Source organism: Vicugna pacos, chromosome 6 (assembly GCF_048564905.1).
Source record: "Vicugna pacos chromosome 6, VicPac4, whole genome shotgun sequence".
Classification (NCBI taxonomy): domain Eukaryota; kingdom Metazoa; phylum Chordata; class Mammalia; order Artiodactyla; family Camelidae; genus Vicugna; species Vicugna pacos.
Window position 1 is genome coordinate 20976687 of NC_132992.1, and position 25593 is coordinate 21002279.

The 25593-nt window shown below is 45.8% G+C and overlaps 1 protein-coding gene across 19 annotated transcripts in view; it reads left to right on the forward strand.

Moving 5' to 3' along the window:
- The window catches only part of FRMD5 (FERM domain containing 5), a 372595-nt gene that overhangs the window by 293548 nt on the left and 53454 nt on the right, over window positions 1-25593 (forward strand). Inside the window, exon 1 of one of the 19 annotated variants that reach the window (XM_072962562.1) lies at window positions 17480-17518. The exons of 17 other annotated variants lie outside the window; for them this stretch is intronic. The gene's annotated coding sequence lies outside the window, so the exon portion shown is untranslated. Of the gene's footprint in view, window positions 1-17479; window positions 17519-24147; window positions 24172-25593 lie in introns of those variants that run through there. One more of the 19 variants, XM_072962564.1, reaches the window with a different exon arrangement.

The following is a 25593-nucleotide window of genomic DNA, read 5'->3' on the forward strand; positions in this document are numbered from 1 at the left end:
TTTAAGGTGATGATGGGAGAAGATATTTACTGCCCTCAAATAGGCTGACTTAACTGCCTCCTGATGTTACATAAATAAGGGATAGATGATGATAATTCTTGTTTTCATAGAAGGTAGAGTTGAAAGGAATGAGTTGATAATAGTGCAATCTGTATTGCAGAGAAAAGAGAAAAAGGCTAAATATAAAGTTATATAAACAGTGGCAACTATTAATGAATATTATTTATCCCCTCCTTGCCTGTACCTCTTTTGAAATTCATAGACATAATTTCCAGCCTTTTTGGAAGTACACACACACGCGCACAGAGAGAGAGAGAGAGAGAGACAGAGACAGAGAGGGAGGGAGAAAGTGCTATATACAGTATCTTCAACAAACAAAAATGGTTTAAAATTCATTTCGTTTGATGCTTTGGAGTGTTGCAAAGTTAAGATTCAAAAACACTAATATAGGCAATTGCATTTGGGGATAGTTTAGTTGACCTATGACCCAGGAGCAAGATCATAGGCTGAATGACTTTTTGAGATTCCTTCATTCAGTTTATTTTTCTTAGTTGAGCAGATGTTTCTAAGTAACTGAGATGCTGAAAACTTTGGAGCAGAAAATATGTCATCTCACATCATGTGCATTTTAATTGGTTTGAATTTTTTTTTTACATCATCTCACAAAACAGCTGAATTTAAAAGAACTAAATGAGGAGGAAAATTCTGATTTCCCTTCTGATGAGCTCTTTGTATAAGAGCTGATTTAGTGTCTTCAATACTTGAAGGGACTTAAGGAAAAAAATTGTGTCTGGATTAAAACATTAAAAATAGAAACATAAATTCCAAGATTAAGTCCCTTGAGTTACTTGACATTTGAAGTAATTTCCCCAAAGTAATTTCCTTTGTAAAGGTTTATAAATTTATGAGAGAAAATACCTTATCCTAGCTAGAGATTATTGTGTCAGTTAAGAATAAATAGGATTAGAGAAAACCAAGCATTAGTTTGGAAATGGATCTACTCTAAGTGTGCTGGGATCATATTCAGATTATTGAGTGAAACAGAGAATGTGTGCCCTCCTTTCTTCTTACCCAAGACTTGAGTACGTGTAGCTGTGAGTGAGTTTCTAGACTCCTTGTGTGCATGTACTAGTTACTTATCCTTATGTCTTTGCCTTATTTGTCAGGAACTTCCCACCAAAATACATGACCTCCAAATGAATCCCAAGTTTTCCGTCTGAAATTCTGGAAAAACTTTGGTTCTCTCATATAGCCAAGACCTCAAGAAAACAGTCTCTGAAGTTGCCACCTTATTCTTGGTCATAACCAGAGTAGGTACAGCCCATTGGAAAATAAGCAACATATTGAATAGAAGAATAATATGTTCCTTTATTGGGAACTAATATATTTCCCCCCAGAGACTGATTGCTGACGAACTGTATTAAGAAGTAGTACGCTTAGCAAAACAAACCTCACTAAAGTATTATGATTTGCTGATCTACACACAAAAACAGCCCTTTTTGCAAAGCCGGTGCCTTTCAGCAATTTTTCCTGTGGTCCCCTACACACATACATATGTGTGTGTACACACATACAAAAATACAAATTAGGCTTTCAGGCATTCACTGTAGAAAACTCATCAGATCAACAAGAAATCCCTCATGGTAACTGAATCTCCACTGGCTTTTTTTTCTTGGTGAAATGCTTAGCATTTTTGGTTTGAGATGATAACTTTATTTTAAGCCTGAGAGAGCAGTTGACTTGCCCTTGGTCTAATGATACTGAGCAGCTGCCAAAGCCTGTTTTACATCAACGGGAGAAGGCTGTCCCCAGAGAGGGGACACATAACCATGCATGTCTCTTTCAAAATGTCTCTTTGGGTACCATGTCAAGAAATTACTTTCCAAGAGGAGAGAAAGATCTGTTTGGCTTTTTGATTATGCCTCTGTGCACAAAGAGAGAGACTGTGTTTAAAAGTTGAGAAAATTCTTGTTACTTAATTTGCATTTACAATACACCTAAAGCTGAGGACACATTTTTGGTTTATTTTATTTTTTTAAGCTAAATATGACAAAGGCAAAAAAGGCACATATACAATAAAATGACATTTTTTTCTTCTAAGCTCCGGAATCCAAGGGGCCATAATTTGCAGCAGGGGATGCAGGAAGGGAAAGCACAGTGCCTTTAGCTAATAACAGTTACAGTTTCCACTTTCTGATGATTTGCCACGTAAAATGCTTAGCCAACTATCTAGCACGTGCAAGATAGTCAATAAATATTTGTTAAATGAATGAGGGCTAGGTGCTGTGCTAAGCGTTTTATATTGTTTATCTCATTTAATTTCACATGAAGATGCATGTGTATCTTTATGATAAATATAGAGAAACTGAAACTTCAGTTAAATAACTTACCACTGTCACATAGCTAGTGAGCATGACAGCCAGGATTACGTACTCATCTGGTTCCAAAACCTATACTTAATATACCACATCTACACACACACACGCACGCACGCATAGTGTCTTTTCAGATTGTCATTTGTTTCAAACTACCTTATTGCCTTTCCTGACCAATTTACTCAACACTATGTTCATTTGATCTCATTTGAGACATTCCAGACCCTGTTGTATTAGAAACACCCCCAATTTTCTGAGAAATGTTCTTCGCATTATTCATGGGAAAATTTACATTAAATTACATCATCCTGGAAAATCTTCCCTGAAGACTTTCATATTTTCCTTGGGCCCACAACATACCCAACTCTTTCTTCATTTACTCATTATTTCAATATTTATTATCCCCCTCCACATTCAGAGCTAGAAGGAACCTCAGCAGACACCTAATCCAGACTCCCAATCAGTTTGTCCGGTTTTGCTTACACCACACCCCTGAGAGAAGAAGGCTCTGCCTCTGCGTGGTTACTGCCTTTGGGGTGAGCGCTCAGTGTGGTCAGGACTGCCTGGGAGAACACAGGGAGGGCCTGCGAGAGGTTACGGCATCATCTTAGATAAGGGGGAAACACTACCCCCCGAACAGTGTTCACGGGCACTCACCATGGACAGGGCACGACTGCCAGGCCTGGGGGTGGGTTAACAACAGGTGGGACACAGTCCCTGCCTCCAAGGAACATAATCTAATGATTATTCCTTGTCGGGGAATGAGCCTACCACACAGATGTCTGCAAAAAAAGACGTGAGTTTAGAGCCAAATGTTTTGAGCCTTCGAAGGAAGAAAATATCGTTGATAATCAGAAGGGATCGAAAGAGACTTCATGAAGAAAGGTAAATTTCACGTTAGGCCTTGCAGGAGGTGGGAATGATCCGTAAAGGGACATGTCCCTCTCATCCCCTGTGAGTCAAGGCTATTTCATCAAGTCGAGAGAAGGTGGATGTGGTGAGTGCCAAGCTCGGGAGAAAGAGATGCTACCAAAATACAAAGTAAAATGTCAGAGCTGTTGTTCAGATACGGCAAGCGAGGATGAGTCAGCTCCCCTTCCCCACACACATTGTCACCTACTGCATATTTGGGGATGGCGTCGGGGTGAGTAAAAAGCAACCTTACTTACCTTTTGACTCATTCTTTGGCCTACCCATTAATATTACTCATGTGACTGTGGCCCCCCGAGCCTCACTTGGTCCTCTCACTCAGGCCCTGTGTCTGGGGTCGGGAAGCACATAGGGCCAACTGAATAATTAGGGGTCTGTAAATATAACCTTTGATCACTGTCTCTCATGGTGCTTCACTGAGCCAGGGACGATGCGATGCCAAGTGCACAGATGAGCTTGCCCACCTGCTTTGGGCTTCAGCCTTCCACAGGCTGACGTTTACCATCTCCTGAGTAAATGTACAGTCAGGGTTGTCTCCTGCCCAGAAGCAGGCTCGGAGTCACAGTTGGTGCAGTTCTGGGCCGGTCCCCACGACAGCATGAGAGCAGGAAGGGATGGGAAGTGCACAAACCGAACAGCCGTCTCCCTGATGATACTGAGTTGAATCTGGGCACTGACAAGGCTTGGCTGAGTAGCTTTCTTCCCATCACGTGCAGCCCAGCTCTGCCAGATCTCCTCTGTAATGATCCTTCCACCCAGGAAGCACAGAACTTTTTCATAGAATGAGTCCCTGGGTGAGGATCAAGCAACCTGGGAGCTGGTTTCATCTGCGCCAGAAACTTCAGGCAAGTCACTGAACATTCGTGAGCTACATTTTCTTCATTTATAAATTAAGGAGAATACCCATCCTCCCAGCCTCTGTGAATTCTTTTATCTGAGACTGTAAGATCACATAGTATCTGAGAAAGCCCTTTGAAGGGTTAAAAATGTGCTGAGTATTATTATTACTAGAGCCTTACTGTTAACACACCTAAGTGCAAATTGTACCACCCATGCAGGTAACAGATGAGAGGTACACTGGAAACCTGCTAAGCAGTCTTCCCGTTTACACAAGGAGTGTAAATTTGTGGCTTAGCTGTGAGGTTATTGTTGTTGTTGCCAGGGGAGGCTGGAGACAAAACGTGAGGGAAGTGGGTGTGAAGGGCAGGTGTGTAAAGAGCAAATAAGGAGCTCCAAGACTTAGTGAGCAACGTGCGCTGTGGTGTTGCTCAGTGAAGTCGACCTCATAGAACAAAGTAACGTGCAGTATAGACTATGGGAGTCGGGATTCTCCGTTTGTATTTTCCTGTTGCTATCCGACCAAGCCTTCTCATCGTTGATCTTTTGGTTTTGGAGCGGGAGCGGCACTTGCTTGCTACGTCTGTCAGCCTCTGTCACCAAGGATTGGGCCTTGCTTGGGCAGGGCGGGCAGAGGGCAGGGGCGGTGCTACCAGAGAGAAGCCCAGAGAGCAGGAGCGAGGGCTTTGTAAAGCATGGTCCTGTCCCCTCCCCAAAACTCTACCTTGGCAGGCTCAGTGGAGTTTCCTTCCCCGGGAACACACTGAGAACTCCTTAGCAGATACTAAGACTGTACTGTTGGTCCTCTCGACTGAGTTCCTTCATGCACAGGCCTGGTGGGCAAGTCCTGGGCTGTGATCTTGGAGTTCATGCTGCCCCTGGGGCCAGCTCTGAGGTTCCTCCTCTCACAGCCTGGAGCAGAACTGCAGGTAGAGAAGAAAGTGCCCTCTGAGATCTCAGGACAAGGCCTCAGTGGAACTTTTCCAGGTCTATGCCCTGGCTTCTGGGGTTACAGCAGCAGAGGCCCACCTTCCTGATTGAAATAACTTCCCAAGGTCAGATTGAACCTGCTTCTCAGCAGCACTTTTTTCCTTTATTCTGCCTTCTGCTGACCTACAGTTTTCCCCAAGGAAGCAAATACGCTATTTTTCAACTCCATCCTCATCTTTCCCTGCTGTTACCCTTCCCTGATGGGTTGTCCCAGGTTCCAGCAAAGCTGCCTCCAGCGGAGGCACCCCGCCACACGTGTCCCTTTGGCCATCCTGATGAAAGAGGACACAGCTTAGAAGTTGCAGGCTGCTTTTCTTTTCATATAATGTTTTCTTGAGAAATTTCACAGTCCTCATCCCTGAAAGCTCTTCTGCAGTGCTGGAGCCTGGGTCACCCAGGCGTTCCCTCTGCGTGACTATCCAGAATGCAGCAGTGCCCTGAGAGAGACAATCTGCTGAGGTGTTACTGGTTTGCAATACCCTGATAAGGAGATTTCATTCCCTCCTTGCTGGCAGAGTTATATAGAGTAATTACATAAGTACTGCTGTGACACTGGGCGGAATCTCATTAAAAACTGGATAAAGAACAATTGAGTTGTGGTGGTGAATATTCATTTTATTCCAGTTGACTATAATCCATATAATAGAGCATTAGCCTGAGCGCAGATACTGGTGTTGCTCTGACTTCCAGATCAAATGTGTTTGGAATGTGTATTTCGTGCAGCATTTGCTGATGTGGAGTGTGGTAGAGAGTAAGGATGGGGTAGCTCCAATTTTCCCACCTAGGGAGGAGGTGGCTCACTGTGCTGAGCAGATCGTTGTTTGAGCCAACTCCTCCTGCAAGAGCCACTTGGTCCTCTTGGATGGGACACTCTGTGGCAGTCTGACCACATGGCAACTCCAAACCATTCACACAGACAGATCTACATGCAGCCTTGGGCCTGGAAGAATGTGCCCCCTTCACAGGGTAGCTTTCCCCCAAGATGGGAGAGAGGCCTGGCCATAATAGAATTTGTCATGGGTTAGATTTTTTTTTCAAAGAGATAATGGGGAAGCCCTTTTTAAGTGGGAGGATGTTTTTGGTTGATGGCATTTGAATGATCCCTCCTGAATATCGTTCATCATAACAAACAAGAGCTATTCTAAATAGTTCTCTGATATGGCAGTCTAATACCCAAAAGCACTGAGGGGCAATGATAGCTAATAAATTTATACCCCTTCCTGTGTCTGAGGTGCTTTCACACGCATTATGTCATCTGGTTTGTAGAGAATTCAGTCATCTATTTTAATTATCCAGAGCACAAATTTCTTAACCAGAAGTCCAAGAGCACCATGAATTATTTTACTTTAAATATTTTTCATCACAAAAAAATAATCACATCATGGAACATTTAGAAATTGTGAGAAAAGCCCTCAACCTCAACATCTTAATTAGAAATTGTGAGAAAAGCATCTTAATACACTAATACTAGAATTTTCTCATTTCCTTCTAGTCTCTTTTCTTATTCACTCTTCTACATGTAACTGTAATGATATACACTGTTAAGCGCTTTTCCTCTGTAGATCTCCAGACTGCCCCACCTGAATTTTATTTCGTCTCCTACAACGTTTAAAGGAAAGAAGCCAAGAGTAATCAACCCCAGTGTATATGAATAGCATTATATTGTAGTGTACACATCTCTCTTGTTCACAGTCAGCGTCACTTTGCCGCAATCAAAGTACCAGAAAGATGGTTAGGGGAGCATTCATTCTGTTGGGCACCCAGCTTCCCTCTCTGGTTATTAAAACAGCTGAGCAAGGCAGCTGGAGGAAACCATTTGAGACTCTGAAGATTGCTGTGGCTGGTAAGGATGTCCCAGATGTGCTTTGTTTGCAATCTCTTTATCATCTCAGGTTGCCAGGTCCCAAGCTGACCTCACTCGGGGGACTCGGATTCATCGAATGGGAGTACTTGGCCTCTGCCTGTGTCATTTAGGAGCTGCGTGTGAAACAGGTTAAGGAGCTCAGTTGATGCCCCTCTTGATGTGACCCTGCCGGGAGGAGTGTGTGTGTGTGCGCAAGCATGCCAGAGAGAGGGTGCAGATCCATCATCCCCAGGGGCCCGTCGTCTGCTTCCACCCTAGAGTAGTTCAGGTGTGGGGGCTCCCCTGTGTGGATGCATGTTTTAAAAGGTGAAGCCAATTTTCCCTCTGAGACTGTGACCTGCTCCCCCTTTTCTTGCGGAGAATGGGAGTAGGTGTGGGATCTCATTCAAGGATGGGTTTCTTCTCGGTCACACGCTCCTCCCGCTCTCACCCCTCCAGCCTCCCTGTCCTGCAGAGGCACTTCGAGCACACGGGGCCTCTAAAAATGACATCTGAGTGGGTTTCTTCAGAAGCTGCACCAACTGCTATTTCCTCAGCTGGGAGGGCTGAGACCCTGAGCTGTGGGCCTGTGGTGTTGGTGATCAGACCTGCAGTGTAAGACAGCCTCCAAACCCTCCTGCATGCCAGGAGGAAGAAGGAAGCAGAGACACTGAGGCATCCTCGCATTAAGCAGCTCATCCATCACGATGGCCAGTATGAGTTCCAAAGCCCTGGCTCCCTGACAAGTGCTCCCTGCCGGGCTGTGGTCTCCATGTAGCATGCAAATGTATTCGTTTCTTCTTTAATCCTTTTTTTTTTTTTAAGTAAGCAGAGCTCCCTGAAGTGCACTTACCCTCCAAATATGTACACGGTAGGATGTGAGCAATCACTTCTGTCTGTAATGGATGCCTTGTGTCCAAGGTATTTTCCTCTGTATCATGCTATTCAACGTAGGACTGCTAATGCATGATTAATGTGTGTTTAAACAGTCATTGCCTAATCGGCCTGCTTCACCTTTGGGACTCTGGTGAGTACACAGAGCAGACTTACAGAAAACACCACTAGCATGTGATAACCCAGCAGCTGCAGAGTTTTCCAAGGAGTGAGCGTTCTTAGGCTCCAGTGGTGCCCGTCCGGTGCTGTGGGTTCCACTGAGCTGCATATGGCTTCTCAGTTTTCAAAGACTGGATTTTAGAACCATGTGTTTAATTCAGTATTTGTTGAACATCTAGCGGGCAAGGCTCCATGAGTTTCAGAAACGGGAATTGGACATGGGCCCTGCTAAAGGCAGCTTATAGTCTAGTAGGAAACAGAATATATATATGAACAGTTATATCACTGGGTGGAAAGTTAGGGGGGCCTTGACACTGGTTGAGAAGAGGGATGGAAGGGCCATGTTGGAAGGGGCCCATGGGGACCATGTGTGTAGATGTTAGGGGTTGGGAATGAGGGGAAGGCAGGGAGTAAGGAGCTGGCAGTGGTGGGGGGTGTCAGGAGCCTGGTGGGGGCTTTGCAAGGCCTGTCTGAGTCGTGCCCACAGGCACGCAGAGGCAAGCTCAGTGCCTGTGGTGTCCCCATCTGTGAGCCGTACTGAGTTCTTTCCTTAGGGCTTTGCCTCTGGACCAGTGGAGCCCTGTACCCTCCTTGCTACTGTGTTTGGCCTGTATGGCTGTGAAGCAGGAGAAATCTCCCAAAAAAGAGGTCCCTGAATTGTAGATATTTATTCACAAAAATGTGATTTGAACCTAATGATCTGTGGACAGATGGCAAATAGGAAAGAGACTAAGGTGGCTGACTCTGGACATTTTAGTCATTTTCATTTCACCTCATTTGCAGCCCGTCTAGGTCCTTAGAAGGACATCACAGTGTCTGAACCCTTAAAGTGGGTCATGCCTGAAAAATGGATGAGGACTCTTGCTCTGAGGGATGTTAGTGAGGGGACAGTGTCAGGCCTGTCCTTTCCTGAGACTTCTTAGAACTGCTTGCATATAAATAGAGCCTGAAAGAAATGGAAACTTGGCTTGAAGACATCTTATGAGAGTATTGGTATGTGTGTGTATTTATACATACTATGAAAAAAATTACACCCTCTTTATGGAAACTGCTTTAGAAGTTAGGCTCCTAATTGCTACATGAGTCAACCGCCAAATTACTGAAATGTTCCCCTCAAGGAGTATTTGACATTTTGTAGAAATTTTAATATAATGAAGTGAATGTGTCAAAAATTTGAGCATTTTCATTCTTGAACTTACTCATATCTGAATTTAGTAGAAAAGATAGCTTCCAGTAGGTTTCTTTTTTCCCCGGCTTTAAAATAATAGTGGATGGCAGTGGCCAACACCCAAGAGGACTCAGGACTTCTACCATGATGTTCTAACGGATGTCCCAGGTAGCAGCCAGGTACCACACACTTTCAGTCCCTTTTATCCTGTCAGCCAGTTTTTGGTTATTTTGGAAAACGCCATATGGCACAGGGATTATGTATTTGGGTTCTATAGTTAAACTGCCTGGTTTCAACTCCCAGCTCAGTTGCTGACTGTGTGATAATAATCACGTTACCACCCTTCCCTGAGCTTGAGCTTCCCTGTCTGGTAAGCAGGCTTGCTAATAGTGCCTGCCTCATAAGGTTGCAGTGAAGATGAAGGAATACACCTAAATGCTTAACACAGGACCTGGCACATTGTCAGCATTCAGTCAGCGTGAGCTTTCTTCCCCCTTCCCTCCCCGCCTCTTATTTGGCATCTCCACCTGCAGGAGAATAAACGCAAGAATAGCTGTTTAGAAAGCATCGGCCTGGCTACTTTTCTGCCTTTGCTAACAGCTTGGGTGAAAGGTTTTAAGTGCTTGCAATGTGGTAGAGTTTGAGTTCTGTCTCAGTTTTTAGGTATCGCAGCTGCCTCTGCCTCATCCACAAGGAAAATTTAATTTATGAGAACTTAAACTTCCCCGGGACCACGCCCTCTACCTGACATACTGTGCGGCTGTGCTTTCCCCTGGCTGTGAAGTTTCTCCTTCCTGCCTTTGCTTTCTGAATCCTTCCATCAGTGGTTCAGCTTCCCCATTCCCTTGCCTCCTTCTCCATCTTCTTTCATCATTGGTTCATTCTTCTTTTTGTTTTTCCTGCCTTCCTTATTCCTTGAAAACCTGAAAACCAGAGATCATAAAAGCCATCGTTTTAAAATCAAAACTTTAAATCTCAAATAGGTTGTCTTTGGTAAGTTGCTTCTTATGAAACAACACCTGAACCCAATAGGAAGGCAGTTTTAACTGTCAATTCTTGCCTAACTCAAAATCATCAGCGTGAAATTGAGGTGACAGCTTCTAAATATATGGTGTTTAGAACACAGTATAAATGGAAATGTTTGTAGCCACGCGTGGCTTTTTGTAATCCACCAATGGTATGTTTCCTAGCTGATATTCTTCGCACATACTCTTAGATCCAAGGTAAATATCCAGCAGCTGTCCCTGTGTAATACTTGCTAAAAATGAATCATTCAAGACATTTATGCCAGGAAATTTAGATTTTAAAGGATACCATACAATAAAACAAAAGTCACTTAAGTACCAGTATTTGTGAAATTCTACTCAAGTGAAAACTTTAAAATCAGTCACTTCTACAGATATGTTTTTGGTGACCAGTTTACCCCAAACTGGCAAGGTATTTATGAATTTAAAGCTTGTACTCTAGCTTATGGGTGAACCTAGATAAGTAGTTTACTGTTTGAATTGGTGTCATTCAGTGTTATAAAGACTGAAATTGCCTGTGAGACTTCCTAAGTATCTGCTTTAATTAGCTTTAGTAAATAAATTAACCAAGTCACCATTCACAGTGTCTCTATCTTTAGAGTTTGAGGAACAGAGAGGGGGCTGTGTGACCACCACCAGCGAAATTCTTCTTTTAGGACATTTTCCCTCCACCGCCGCAGCCCCCAGGCCTTCCCTCCCCCACACCAGACAACCCAGCTTCTACTTTTCCTCATCCCAATGACTCCCAGACGTATCTTTCATGTTTTCTGCTGTATTTTACATTAATGTTAGTGACATTCCAGAGGCTGTGTGCTGGGGTGGAAAAGAATGAACAGTGGCTCCAAGCCTGAAGTTCCTCATCTGAAAAATGGAGAGGAGTAGAAATAATGCATGTAAATGAAGTGCCTGGCACATGGTTAGCTCAGACTCTGCCATCCTGGACTGCACCCCTTTCCTTCCTGTTACTTCTGCATGTGTATGAATATGGAACTATGACAGGAGAAAGCTATTAAATGATAACTATTTCTGGTCATACTACACACCCACACACCTATCCACACCCCACCCCACAGCAAGGAAAAGAGTCCTGCGGCTGAATGGCTCAACTGTGCTGCCTTCATTGAGGTGAGCAGAGAACTGAGTGGAGCTGCAGATTTGAAGCAGTCGAGAGCTTTGCCTTAGAAGAGAGAGAGAAGGGAGGAGAGCAAGGGGGCTGGATGGGACTGGAAGAGGGAGGCTGAGACGGGGAGAGATTTGGGTAGCTGTCTGAGGAAGTGAGACTTGGAGGAAGATGTTTAGAAAGTCATTTGGGGGGAAATTTTGCTCTCTGTCGTGTTGTGTACCCCTTCCTCCATTCCCTAACAAGTATTCCCAAAGGCTGTGGAGTTGGCTGCATGTGGTCAAGAGGCTGAATGTGTTTTTCTGGACCAGCGTCCTCACGGTGGGCACAGCATGGGAGCGTGGCAGGCAGCAAAAGGCTCGGTTTCCAGTACCCTCTTCCTTCCTACTGATACTTTATGTATATTTTAAAACAACTAAATTGAGACTTCCTGAGTAGCCATTTAAATCACTTCCCCTCTGCTTACAAGTGACTATGGCTTTGGCTTTTGTGAGGTACTCTTTCTAGTTCTTTGTGTTCAGGAAAAATTTTTATTAGAAAAAAATGGCATCAAAATTTTTAGTGAAGGAAGTTTCTGCTTCCTTTAATGGCCAAGGACTTCCTATTGAACCAACTCTCCACAGACAACAGCTATCAATGCTGGACAAAATATAAACTCAGCCCTCCCACACCACTGGAGCACGATTGGAAAGCAGCAGGAACCGCAGGAGGGTCTACTCTTGGGAGGAGGAGATAGCAGTGGGCGGGCTTCCTGTTCGGTCATGGCTTTTAGCTTGAGGGCATGTCCTGTATGGTGTCATGTACAGCAGTGAAAACTCACAGAAACCCATGTTTCTATCAAACCCACAGAGGTCAGAGTTTGGGACAACCACAGCAGCTGCAAAGTAAGGAGGAAAATCCCAAAAAGGAGAGAGGCAAATTCTGCGCATAAATTCTGCCCAAATTTCTGAATGACCCTTGACTATGCATGTCTGGGACAGACTCAAAACATCAAAACTTCTGAATAACGTTTATATCTTTTCCAGGTAGCATCTCCTTTTTAAAACGGTACAAATAAATTCTTGTTTATTGAGCGTTTAGTTTGGTGCACAACCATGTGCTGGGGGAATTTAAATATTGTTCAAATTTGACTTTGAGACTCTCATTCCAGATACTAGTTGAAATTCCATACGTACATGAAACTATAAATAAATGTATACATGAAAACATTAAATAAGACAGGGCCTCATTCAGTGCCAAAAGGACTGGACCCTGAAAGAGTCGTATTAGTCTCCTAGGACTGCTATAACAAATAATCACAAACTGAGTGGCTTGAAACAACAGAAGTTTATTTTCTCACAGAAGTTATTTTATCAGCGGGGCATGCTCCCTTTCAAGGCTCTGGCGAAGAAGCTTGCCTCTTCCTTGGTTCTAGTGGTTACTGCCGACTCCGCTTCCATCCTCATGGGGCTCTTCTGTGTGTATGTCTCCACATGGCCTTCTTACAAGTGCACTAACTGTTGGCTTTAGGGCCCACCCTGATCCAGGATGACCTCATCTTAACTAATCTTCTGTGAAGATCTTACTTCCAAATCAGGCTGCATTCTGAGTTTCCAAGGTAGACATGAATTTTGCAGGGAACACCATTCTGCCCAGGACAGAGGTGAATAAAAAGTATTGTGAAATACCAAGAACTTCACATTTAATCCTTAAATATTAAAGTACCGTCTGTCTTATGGAACACGATTATTCAGGAAAGTGTATTGTGTGTAATGATTATGAGTACCTAATTACTCACGACTCATTTACATTTTAACTTTTATCTATATTGTCATTGAAAGTAACAACAATTTAATTTCACTGTAAACATTTAAAATTAAGACACTGCTAAGTTATCCTGGCCGTCTCCTGGCCCTTTCCCCCTTCCATTGTTCCAAATGAGTAGGTTAAATGAATCTGGGGGACAACAGGCCTATAAAGCCCTTGACAAAAATCTGTTTTCTAAAGCAAAGCCGTTCCATTAAGGAGAGCTAAATTTAGATTGTTAAAGCCCCATAGACTCTGAAGAGCAAGTTGTTAAAACTTACAATGAGTTTCTGTGTTGCTGCATTTGGAAATGTCTCCATCTCAGGAGTGGCTCTCATAGTACATTGCTCTAGAAGAGGGAGGGGGCAGGTATAAGGGACTCTTGTCTTTGAGGCTATCATTTCAGATATTAGTTGAAATACCATATTCTTGACCTTCATAAGTTCTTAAATTGTGAATTCCTAGCAGCTATAATTTGTAAAAAGCGTACGGACAAATCCCCTAATGACAAATCGGTTGATTCAACTTAGAAGAACCAAAGATGAAACATCCTCTGCCTCCCTTGCCCTCCACCCCTCTGCCAGCCACCCTGGCTTTTTCCTAACAGTATCCCTGAGTTAGAAAAAATGCCAGTGAAGCTTTTGAGATTCAATGTAAAGTGAAAACATTTTGCAGCTGTCATGGCTAATTTGAAAGTAAATATGAGCACCAGTAATTCTCTTAATATATTGCTTGAATAAGAATCTGAAAGGTGAAAAAATGTTACTTCCAGAGCTTCTGTGGATGAGCTAAATCTTCAGATATATTGTATTTCCTGAGCCTGGAATTGGCTCTTGTTGGTGTGAAAGTAGTCACCAATATACTACTCGAAGTTAGTGCTGGGACTCAGCTGCTGGGTCAACAGGAGCTTCCCCATTGTTTTTTGTGCAGAATTAGTTTCAGTTCTGCTGGCCAGTCTGGGGAAAGGACACTTGGAATAGGATTTGTTAGATATACTTTACTACTTTTACGTTGACAGTTTTTATTCAGTCAAGATTTATTTCTTGAGTGCCTGCTATGTGTTAAGGATTAGGCTTACCAAAAGGATTAAGACAGGGTTCCTGTCCCACCCACCCTACCTCCATGACAAATGAGTAGATCATCACAGCATACTGAGAGAGAAGGTATGTCCAGGATGCTCTAGCAGGTGAGAGAAGAGTATCTAAAACTAACTTTCAAGAAATGTACAAGTCTCTATTTATACAAACATGATTTCTATGCCTTGATAATTGAATTCAGCCATAGTACCTATAAGAAGGAAATGTATTCTAGCAAACATTTTTTTAAAAGATAGGATTTGCCAAAAACAGTGTGCTCTAAAAATAAATCATGTAATGACCGATCTAGGGAATCTTAATTATTTCCTTAATTAATTCAATAGTTGGAGCCTTGAAAGAATTAATGACTCATTCACCAAAGTCATCATGATAATGCTCAATTTAAAGATAGCTTTTCAACCTATTCTCCCAGCCTCCTTGCTGCACTGAAATTGTGGAAATTGTCCTCCATTTCTACTTCTCATTCATGCCTCTCTTCAAATTGGCCACTGAAACACTGTTTATTCTGTCACCTAAATATTTATTTAGTTGATCCCATTTTAATCCTCATCGCCATTACCTTAGTTTGCATGTCCATCAAAGCTGATTTGGATTGTTAGTGATTTTTTCCAACTGGTCTTCCTGCTTCTAGTCTTACCATCTTCTACTCATGTCTTACTCCCACTTAAAATCTTTCTACCACTTGCCATCACCGACAGAATAAAGCCCATAGCATGGCCCATGTGGCCATTCCCCACCTAGCCCTTGTCTCCTCTCCTTGCTGATCTGGATCTCCTGAGTAGACCTCCTTGTACCACGGCAGTTGGGTGAAATTCCTCCAACACGCCCTGCTCTGCAGATGCTGTTCCCTCTGTGATTCTCCCACTCCAGGCTCTTCGTATCCTTTGATTCAGTTTGTAAATCCCTTCCTTGGCGAGCTTTTTCTGGTAGTCTCATTCCATCATGCTATCCCTGTACCTCGTACATACCTCTGTTATGACATACATCACCACACTGTAATTTGTAAGAAGTTCTTGCCCACCACTCAAAAAAGGCTGACCTCTACTTAATGGAAAATTGAGGGAATCACCCCATCACCCTTCATCTCTGGAGTCTTCCTGAGCAGAGAAAATAGGTATAAGTAATATGGCCTCAAAAGAATTCTTACTTGAAGTGCAGGGAGGACTTGAACACACTGAGGGGGCTGCTCCAGAGCCCATTCTGTTGACTGGGTGTCTTACATGGTCTGATGTCACCTGCTTTTCTAAGTTAACACCTTTGATGAATTAAAAAAAGTATCCCAGAGAACAACATATAAGACACTCTACATGGGGAGAAAGACCCACAGGGCCAAGTAAACTTGCCAAGGATGTGTTGTTTTGCTGAGGCAGCAGCTTTTCTTGTCATGAGCTGATGACTACCTCTAGCGCCTACATGTCACGTTAAAGATTAAGGGTATCGAGGGGGAGGGTATAGCTCTAGTGGTAGACTACATTCTTAGCATACACAAGGTCCTGGGTTCAATCCCCAATACTTCCTCTAAAAATAAATAGATAAACCTAATGACTTTCCCCTCAAAAAAAAATATATAAATTCTTAAAAAGTTAGTTTTAATTAAAAAAAAACCATTAAGGGTATCGAGTATGCCAAGGAAGACCAAGACTGATAACAGCCTTTGGGGGTATAGAAAGAGTGCATATGACCTCTCGTGTTACACCCAGACCCTGCCCCAGCTCCCCAGTCTAGGGGATTTGGGATTGGTTACCAGCTAATCTCTATAATCTCCAGGATATAGAGATTTGGAAATGTTCTGATCCAAAAGAAACCTAAAAGGAAAAAAAGTAAGAAGAAATCTGGCTTTAAATGCTGCCTGTTTCTTATTCATCATCTTCAATATTTGTTGACTAAGTTACTGGTTTCCTTTTAGGTTTTAAGGATTGGCCGCTTTGTGTATCCATCCTCATGGAAAACCCCAGCATCTGTGCTTTTTCCAGCAGGGGTGGTTTTCTGCTTGAAGCAGGCCAGTGGTGCCCAAGTCTAAGAGAGCTAAAGATTCAGAAAAGAATTCCAGCAGTGGGCTTAGCTATGCCTTTAGACATGTAGGCAGAGGATTAGAAGTCCAACCCAGAGTGCCTAGAAGGAGGGAGCTGTAGGTTGCTTCTGCAGGGGCATTGTGAGAAACTCAGAGGATAGGAGCTCAGCACAAAGGAAGGAGTGGGAACTTTGGGCAAAAGGTGGGCCTGGATTTGAGTCCCACATAATAGTCATTTGTTTTTAGGCCTGTCACTCAACTCCACTAAGCCTTTTTCCTCTTTTTGCAAAATGGGGTTAATAGAAACCTCTCTTAAGGAATTGTTAGCATTAGAGAGGATGCTTGTAGAATTCTTTGCACATTTCTGTCAAGAAGTGATATTTATGACTTTAGGTTTGTGCTGAGAGTGATGTAAGGGGCTCTGATGGCCCACCCGATCCCCCGGGAGTGCTGTTGGCTGTGGGCCACATCCAGTGACTGCTCCAGGCATGGGTAGCTATTTTGACTCAACTTGAAATAACTCTGAAGGACCATCCTAGCTCCACAGCTCCCTGTGATTCAGCCAAGTCAACGCTAGGCCTGCATCACAGCTCACCTTCTCCCTTGGGCCTCTCCAGCTTTCTTCCATTCCTTTCCATGGGTATCAATCCCAAGAGCGCTCCTTAAAAATATCCTGCATGCTAAACTCCATCCCAGAGTCACTTCCTGTGTAACCTGACCTGTGACGTGATAAGGCAGGTATCCTATGTCATTAATCACCCTTGATCTGAAGCCCAAAGAAGATTCTGTGACACTGTGGCCAGGCGTCGGGAAATACTTTAGAAAGACAGGCAATGCATCAGAAAAACTGTAAGGGGAAGGGGAAATCCCTCGAGACATGTGGAATTTACTCATAGGAAGGTGTCTGATAATTTCCAGAAATTAAAAACATCCTAAATCCTATTACCCATGAGCCCAAGGGCTTGGAAGTGCTTTCCAACATCAACTCCCTGAAAGGAACTTGGCTATGGGAGTCGCATCAATATAATTACACAGATACAATGATTAGTCTTTTCTAGTATCGAACTTTTAATTCCCTTTCCCATGGCAGGTCGCCAGCTAGAGACCTTCCTGGAAGCAGAGCTGTGTTTCCCTTTCCCGTGACCGTGTGGGTGGCTAAGCACTTATTTCGGAGCCTGTTTGGACTGCAGGCTACTTTCTGCTGCCCAGTAGCGTTTAGGCTGGAAGCCCTGTGTCCCACTCAGGTGCAGCCTAGCGAGTAAGAATCAGCAAACCAGGCAAAAGGTAATCCCTGGGACAGCAATCCTGGAATGACTATCTAGGGTTAAGTTCCATTCTGCTTTAGACTGGGACTCCATTGCCAGGAACAGTCTCACCACAACATGACCCTTCTCTCTCCTTTCCTACAGTGATCTCACTGGATGTTAGGGGTGAAAGACCCAGGAGGGAGGCCCTCATCAGGGAGGATGAGCTGGTGCTAATCATCAGGTGGTAGCCTCGTCGTATCATTTAGTAGTCAATCAGCAAACACTTCCTGAGGATCAGGTACAAGGCAGTGGTCTACGCACAAGTGCATACACTGGGAGCACACGTCCATCTCTCCTGGTAACAGAGCGGGAAGTGAGCATGAGCACGGGAGAGGCAGCAGTAGGACAGTTAGGTACGGCAGGCAGTGATGCCATGAGATTGGAGGAGAGGGGATGGCTTTTCCCAAGTCACTTTTTCAGATGTCTCTCAATCCCATGTCTCTGCCACCATAAGAACTCTCAGGCAGTGCCTTGCTCAAGGGAGACCCTCAGCAGATGTATATTTGAGTCCCGTGTTTTTCCCAGAGGTTTGTCATCCACTTTTTGGCCTTCCAATAACACAATATCCAGTTTGTGGCCGTCGTGCACAATTTTTTTCAGTGGTGACATCTCAGCCAGTTTGCTGTGCAGCCCTCAGGGGACTCTTGGTCTCAGTATTGGTGTCCTTGCTGTGCAGAGGCGCAGAGATAACAGGGATGTGCGTGAGGCCTCAGGGGCACTGCTGGGCTCAAGGCTCCCGCCTCACCTCCCTTCACCTCTCCTCTTCAGGCCCAGGAACTGCTGGAGGTGCGGGGACACACATCCAGAAGTCTTGCTGCCTCTGTTTGCACTCTCAGCCACACCATGAGGTCTGGACCATAGTTTTAGCTGATTCCCTGGGTGGCCGGTCGCTCCACCCCATCCCTAGTGCTTATCAGGAGAGACGTTTCCAAGCCCAAAAATTAGTCACAGACCAAGAGGCGCCTGTTGCTGCTCAGCCATTGATGTATTATATCGGGGAGGACCCCCAGGAAGCCAAGTTCAGGGAAGCGAGGGCACTCACCTCAAAGCACCCCCTTGGCTTTTACCTCAGCATTCAGAGGCTCTGTCTCTGGGCAGTTTAGGATGGCACAGGATGAGGTTGGAAGGGGGACACTGTATCAGTCCCTTCCCGTATCTGTCATTCTCTGTCCCGTCTTTACTGGACAGTTGGCAAGTTCTCAATCTTATATACAAGGCCATACAAATCAAAGTTCATTCCCCTCCGCAACCCCAGCCAGGCTGTCACCCATAAGGCCCTCCCATATAGAAATTCAGGATGCGGTCTAGGAAACAGTAAGCCAGGGTAGGACAGAGGGAGGCATAGCCTCAGGATCCAGTCTGGGGAGATCCCACACAGTCTTCACTGTGTGAGGCTGGAGGTGTGCACTGGAGGATCGGAGAGGATTTTTGCTTCACTCCCAACGGAGTGTGAAATGACCACACTCATAGCAGGATAACAGCTTCACATATGGCTTTCTCTGTCTCAGGCCTGCTAGAGGCAGTTTCCAGAACTGAATGAATTCTGTTTACTCTTTCCATTTACTTTGAGCAATGGCCCTGATTTTTTTTAAATTACTTAAACTAGCGATAAATGTCTTAATAAACATCTACCTTGTAAAAGCTACCTTATTACCCCTTTTTAAAAACTTCTTTTTATCCTCGTTTAAGATAAGATGGACCTGGAGGGTGACTACTCTGGTCATCTAAAAACAGAATCAGAGACTTTGGACTTGTAAGTGGGTGTGAGATCATTTACACAGAAGGAAACTGAGGCTCAGAGAGAAATAACTTGCCCAAAAGGCCGCACGCAGGATGTGCCTTTCCTTACTCCCTCCCTTCCCTCTGCCCCAAACTCCCTGCTCAAAGCTGAACACTGAAGGCTTGCCTCCCTGGTGTGGCGTGTCCTTAGGGCACACATCCCATCTCCACCCTCTGACGGAGGCACAGCCGGGTCCTCGCCAGGAAAAAGAAAGGAGAAATCTGCTCTCCATAGCCAAGAAGCAAGTCTGACTGAGAAGCTTAAAGAGCACAGACACAGGGAGGAGACAGCAGCAGGCAGAGGTCTGGGGCAGCCCCAGCCCACCTCCTAGACAAGAGACCTTAGAGGCCAGAAGAGAAATGTTCTGAAACAGACCCCCTGCCACTGACAGCAGAACTGAGGTGAGAAGGGAGCTCTTTCTCTGAATTGGATTTGATGATTCTTGCCAGCTTTATTTTCTGAGGATCTAGTTCATGGCAAAAGTGCAGTGAATTTTGTGCTACTTAGCCATGGAAAGTAAATGGTAATTGGGGACTTGAACTTTCCAGTCAGAATTGGGCAGCTGCCTACTGTCATGAAAGGCAGAATTTGAAAACTTGGCAGGGAGGAGCAGAGCTCCTCTGTAGTATTTAATTCGCCAGCCTAATGCTCTGCGGTTGGTACTCTTGGTACGTGAGACCATGAAAGCTGAATAAAAGTGAGAATTGTGCTGACAGAGCTGGATTGTGGCAGCGTTCCGATACCCACTTTTCCTCCCCCTCATCCCTATAGTCTTTGCCCCAAGAGTCACTAGTGACCAACAGGGGCTGGAGAAGGATGGATCCAGTCCCCCGATCCCCAGACCATCAGCGACAGCATCACCTGGAACTTGTTAGGCCCGCCCCAGACACTGAACCAGACACTCTAGAGAGGGGCCCAGCATTCTGTGTTTTAACAACTTTCCAGGTGATTCCAACGCAGGCTCCAGTTAGAACCACTGGTCCAGAGCATGGTATGGTTCTGAATTTGTTTATTAAGGAAACTCTGTTTTCAAGTGAGCTAGCCATTGCCTCCTACGTTGCCTCCCTGCTCCATCCTCTCCATCACTGGGACGGCCACTATTGGGAGATTTGGGCTTTGCCCTGTTGCTCCCCCAGGCCTCAGCATTTGTACAATAAACCATCTTTCCACCATTAGCTAGGCTTCTGGCCCCAGCTGTCTCACTCCCCTCCTGGGACTTTAAGTTTTGTTGTTACAGTGAGGTTGTTTCCACTTAGTCCTGGGAAGGGGGACGTTCATCAGTGTGGCATGAACCATTAGTGGGGCCTTAGACCAAGAGCCAGGCCTGGAGCTCTGCCTCACAGTCCTGTCTGCTCTAATGAGAGACTTCGCGAGGGAGGCCCTGGTTGTCATTCTCAGGAGAAGCAATGAGAACAGCCTGTCGGGTCCCAGTTGGGGACGCCAGTGCCTCTGAGTGACTGGGTGAGCTCCAGGACCTTGAGTTTCTGATCCAAGTTGTGGGCTCTGCTTGTCTGTCCTCCCTCTTTACCTGCCAGCAGGATGGGCAAGTCACCTGGGGACTCCAGGATGAAGAGTCTGAGATTACAGTTAGCTCTGGGGCTTTAATGCCAGAGAGAACCAATCATGGTTTTGAGAGAGACTGAGACTCTGGGTTAATTTAATGAGATACATTCTGCCAAATGCTTTTTTCTTTTTATTCTAAAGAATGCCAAGGCCTTAAAAGGTATGGTGTATGCTGGGATTGTGTCACGTCTCAGCCTCCACCTCACTCACTCCTTCCCGAGTATGAGGAGCATGTCAAGAGTCTGTCAGGAGAAGCTCTCCTTGGCACTGAATAGAGGTGCCGGGCCTCCAAAGAGTTTGGGTTGACAGCATATATTTGATATTTTCTACTCTTCTTCTGAGCTGGTCTGGGGAAAATAGCCTTGGGGTATGGAGAAGATGCAGGTATGTGCTTTGAGAGCCCCAGGGGGCAGATTTCCAAAATGGTGGCCATTCCTGTGAGCTCAGGGACATGGCACAGGTGGACATGCAGCCAGGACCCACCCGAGTGATCTCGTCCAGGGAGGACTGGCTTCTGTTCAGTGAGTGCACAGCCTCTTTGCTAAGGCCTTGTCATGTTCAAGTCCGTTCAGCCAAAAGGAAGAAGAGGTCACAGGAGGGAGGGAAAGTTGGGACATAAAATACACAGGCTTTTTGTGTATGTTATGTCTCTTGTTGGGAGCCTCACAAAATCCTTTGAGAGATGTCGTGTTAACCTTGTTTTATAGCTAAGGGAACGGAAGCTCAGACAGATTAACTGACAGATCCAGTCACAAGCTGAGAAGTGGCAGAGCAGGGCCTTGACTCCAAGCCCAGGGCTCGTCCTCAGTGCACCTTCCCAGAGCCCTTTCCCCCTCTGCTTGCTTTTCCGCTACCTCATCTCCAAGGAAACATGAGTGACCTGATAGGATAATTGAAAAGGAGACCGCCCAAGGACTCAGAAATCCTGGCCTCTTGTGGGGAGGGTATAGCTCAGTGGTAGAGCGCATGCTTAGCAGGCACAAGGTCCTAAGTTCAATCCCCAGTACTTCCATTAAAAAAAGAAAGAAAGAAAAAAAGAAATCCTGGCCTCTTTAGGGATGTGTCCAGCTCAGAACCTACCATGTTCGTTGGTGCTGCCAATGAGCAGTTTCTGCTGAGCAGGAGGGAGGCTGAGGAAAGGCTGCAGGGCTATGAAAACGAGGAAGGATGCAGAGCTTGCCTTGTTTCTCCTGACCCTAGCCACCCAGGCCACTCCCCACAACCCCAGAAATTCCCAGATTTGCCAAATAACATGTGCATTTGCCCTTTGCAAAAAAAAAAGGCAATAAAATGTGTTGTCAGATTTCCTGCAGGGTTGGGTGCAAGGGGATTTCTATTTGCCCCAAAATGCTGGACTTTTCTTTACAAAGTATCTGAAGCAACATTGTGTGAAAGGCATAGTTGTATGAGAGGGTGTGTGTGTGTATGTGTGTGTGTGTGTGTGTGAAAGAGAGAGAGAGAGAATATGAGCTTCACAAAAATACAAGGTTCTGAGTTTTTTCCTAACAAGCCTGGCTGAGTTTTCAGTAGTTCCATGGTTGTGACATGACTAGTCCACTGAGATATTCAGCACTGGCTGGAGAAAGACAACCGAAGTTTATTCAATCAATAGCAAGAAACAGCAATGCTTCTAAGAGTCACCTTACTGTAAAAGCGGCCTCACCATGGGAAAGATAGACAAGTTTGCTTTTCTTCAGGCTGAGGTCAGGATGTTTTTTGCTCTCCAGTAACTTCACTGGGTCCCAGGAATCCACACAGAATGAGGACGCCTTGGCTCCTGAAGCATCGTCACTGGTATCTCAATAAGTCCAGCCCCTCATTCGCCCTGCTCTCATGAGCTGTGTGACAGCACGTTTGAAGGTTCTGCTCAGAGGGTCTTAATTGTTGAGTCTGGTTTGGGCCATCTGTGCTGACAGAACATGTGGCCCTCCCTCCTGTGACATTTACTTGCACACAATGACCTCCATGTTCTGGACCAAATGTGTTTTCCCCGCCCCATGTGCACGTCCCCTGCACGCACACCACATGGCACTGAGCTAAGCCAGCTCTCTGACCCGAGCAAGGACTTGTCAACAGGGCTCCCTGAGGCACCACGCCTGGCATCTGAACCCACAGATATCTATTTGCATCATGAAAATCACCCAGACTCCCTCCACTTGCATGTGGAATAGGTGGGTATGGATGCAAGAAGTTGCTGATTTGTTAAGGACTAGCTGGGGCCGGTGGCTGCAGGGGTCGGGGCCAGCCGCGTTCCTCTCTCCTTCTGAACTCTTGACTTCCCTCCTCAGGGCCAGGCCTCTAGCCCAGGAGCCACATGGCCACCTGGCTCCATGACAGCCTCCTGGTCCCACAGACTAGATACCAAGTGCCTGCACAGACCCCGTCCTCCCCAGCCTGACTGCCCGGTTCTGGAGTCCCTCTCCTCTGAGACAAGGGAGCGGGGACCTGGACGGGGCTCAGCTCTGGCCCTGCTGCATGTGGGGCAACCTGCTAGACAGACAGTGTGGCTGCATTCCTCCCTGGAATGAACTTCCCCCATCTTCTCCCAGAGTGAGCCGGGTGCTTTTCTAGCTGCTGCCTCAGCAGTTCCTGGACAGCTTCTGTTGGTTTACGACTAAGCAAGAAAAGTGGGCTCTTGGGCCAGACGCTCGGCAGGAGTTCCATCCATTCAAGGAAACTGTAAATCAGCAAGGAAGGTGCTGAGGTTAAGAAATCCAGGACCCCACTGTTAGCATCCATGCCCCTGTCCCCCCTGGGCCTCAGAGAGCTGGGCTGCCTATAGTATGTGAACACAGGGGCAGGACTGCACCCCAGTAATTGATTCACACTTCTTGGCTCCACATACTCACGCCCCGGCCCTGAGAAGATGAGCTAATGTGGCTATTCCTCTGTGACATTAAAGTGCTTTTACACAGCATCTGCTCCTGAACCTGGTAGACGTTGGCACACATATGCCCTTAGAGGACACAGAGGCCTTCAAGAAATAGAACTGTAAAGTTAAGCTAGAATAGGGGCTGGGATTCCATCCCACCCCCGGCAGGACAACCTGTCCAACCCTCGCCCTCTCCTCTAGGTACCCTATCCTGGCCTGGCCTTGCCCCGCCCCTGGCCTCTTGTGCTTTTGGACTGCGGGTGCCCACCTCCTGCTGCCCTCCACCTCACCTCTGCCTTCTCCAAGGGCCAGCTCCCCTTTAACTGCATGTGTCCCAGGAACTAAGAAAGTTGTGAGGGCTCTTGCCCTCTTCAAGACTCACAGAGTCTGCACTTCCAAACTGCCTGCCTCACAGGTAAGCCAGATTGAATAAGGTGAAGCCCAGTGAGTGGGGGGCTTTCCCCATGTTAACCTCTCTGATCAGGGGGTCACGTGCCAACGTCCCTGGGATTGATCCCGTGATGGGTTAAAATAATGCTGTTCTCCTGCCCAATATTATGAGGCAGAAAATGCAGTTAACCTCGAATAGTCGAGGTCTGCGGCCCAAGCCTGCTTACCGCTTGCTGCCTCGGTGCCTTCCCTGCAGAAAAGACAAACTGTAGAGAACCAAAACGAGGCACTCCAGGAAGGAGTGGGAATATGAATGCTCTCCTCCTCTCCTCCTCCTCAGCAACCTTCCATGCTGATTTACATTTTCCTTGAACGGATGGAACTCCTGCTGAGCGTCTGGCCCAGGAGCCTACTTTTCTTGCTTGATTTTAAGGGACTTGTGAGTCATTCTGGGCACCATATAGAGAGAATTAAAAGGTTGTACCTAGATGCACTATTATTTTGAAATCCGTGTAGATACAATTGTGGTTCATGAAATGAAATGTATTTTTTAGATGGGTGCTTAATAAGTTATTTTGACCCACTAGTGTCTTTGTGAAAGGGATAACCTCTGACCTTTAGCTGGATGTGGGTGACCTGCCTCAGCTCACTTGTCCTGAAGATAAACGTCCCAGGCTTGGAGCCCTGACTCTGCGACTAGGCATCCCCTGTCAGCGTGGGTGCCTGTCTCCCCAGTGCAATCAACGGCAGAGCATTCAGCACACAGCACACAGGTTAACCACAGCACCTAGGCAACTGCCAACAAAGGGAAAAGGAGCTGGAATTCGCTGGACTTTGCCAAGAGAAGACTGGCTGCAGAGAGTATTCTGGCTGCCCCAGACTTAAGGCAGGGAGACTATGGAGAGGGAATCCTAGGACACCGCTGGCATCTGGAAATGCAGGGCCAGGAAGTTGTAAATTCCTAAACTCTTGGCCCTGCCAGAGGCTTGTTGTCAGGAACCCACCAGGAGGGTCCAGCTGAAGGTGACCCCTCCACCAAGGTGGCCTCTGAACACTCCACCGGCCACAGGCATGAGGGCTCCAGTCGAGGGGCAGTGGCAACTCTGTGTGAGAGGTGCCCCTGCAGCTCTCTCAGCTGATTCTGCCTTCGTGTTTCTGCTGGGAATTCACACTTCCTTGGATTCTGCTGTAAGGAGGAACCCCATTCCCACCTCTCTTCCCTCCCTCCCTCCAGCCTTGGAGACACAGCGAAGGAAGATGCTTCTCTTCATTAGCCTCCACAGGAGCCTTGTAGCTCAAAACTGTGCATCTACTGCTGGTAAATGGGAGCCCAAGGGAACTATGACTTCATGGTGGGGAGCAAGGGTTTCACCAGATGCTGAGAAATAATGAGAAAAAGGTCCATTTTTACTGATATAGATCATGTACAGTAACTACCTGAAGAGAA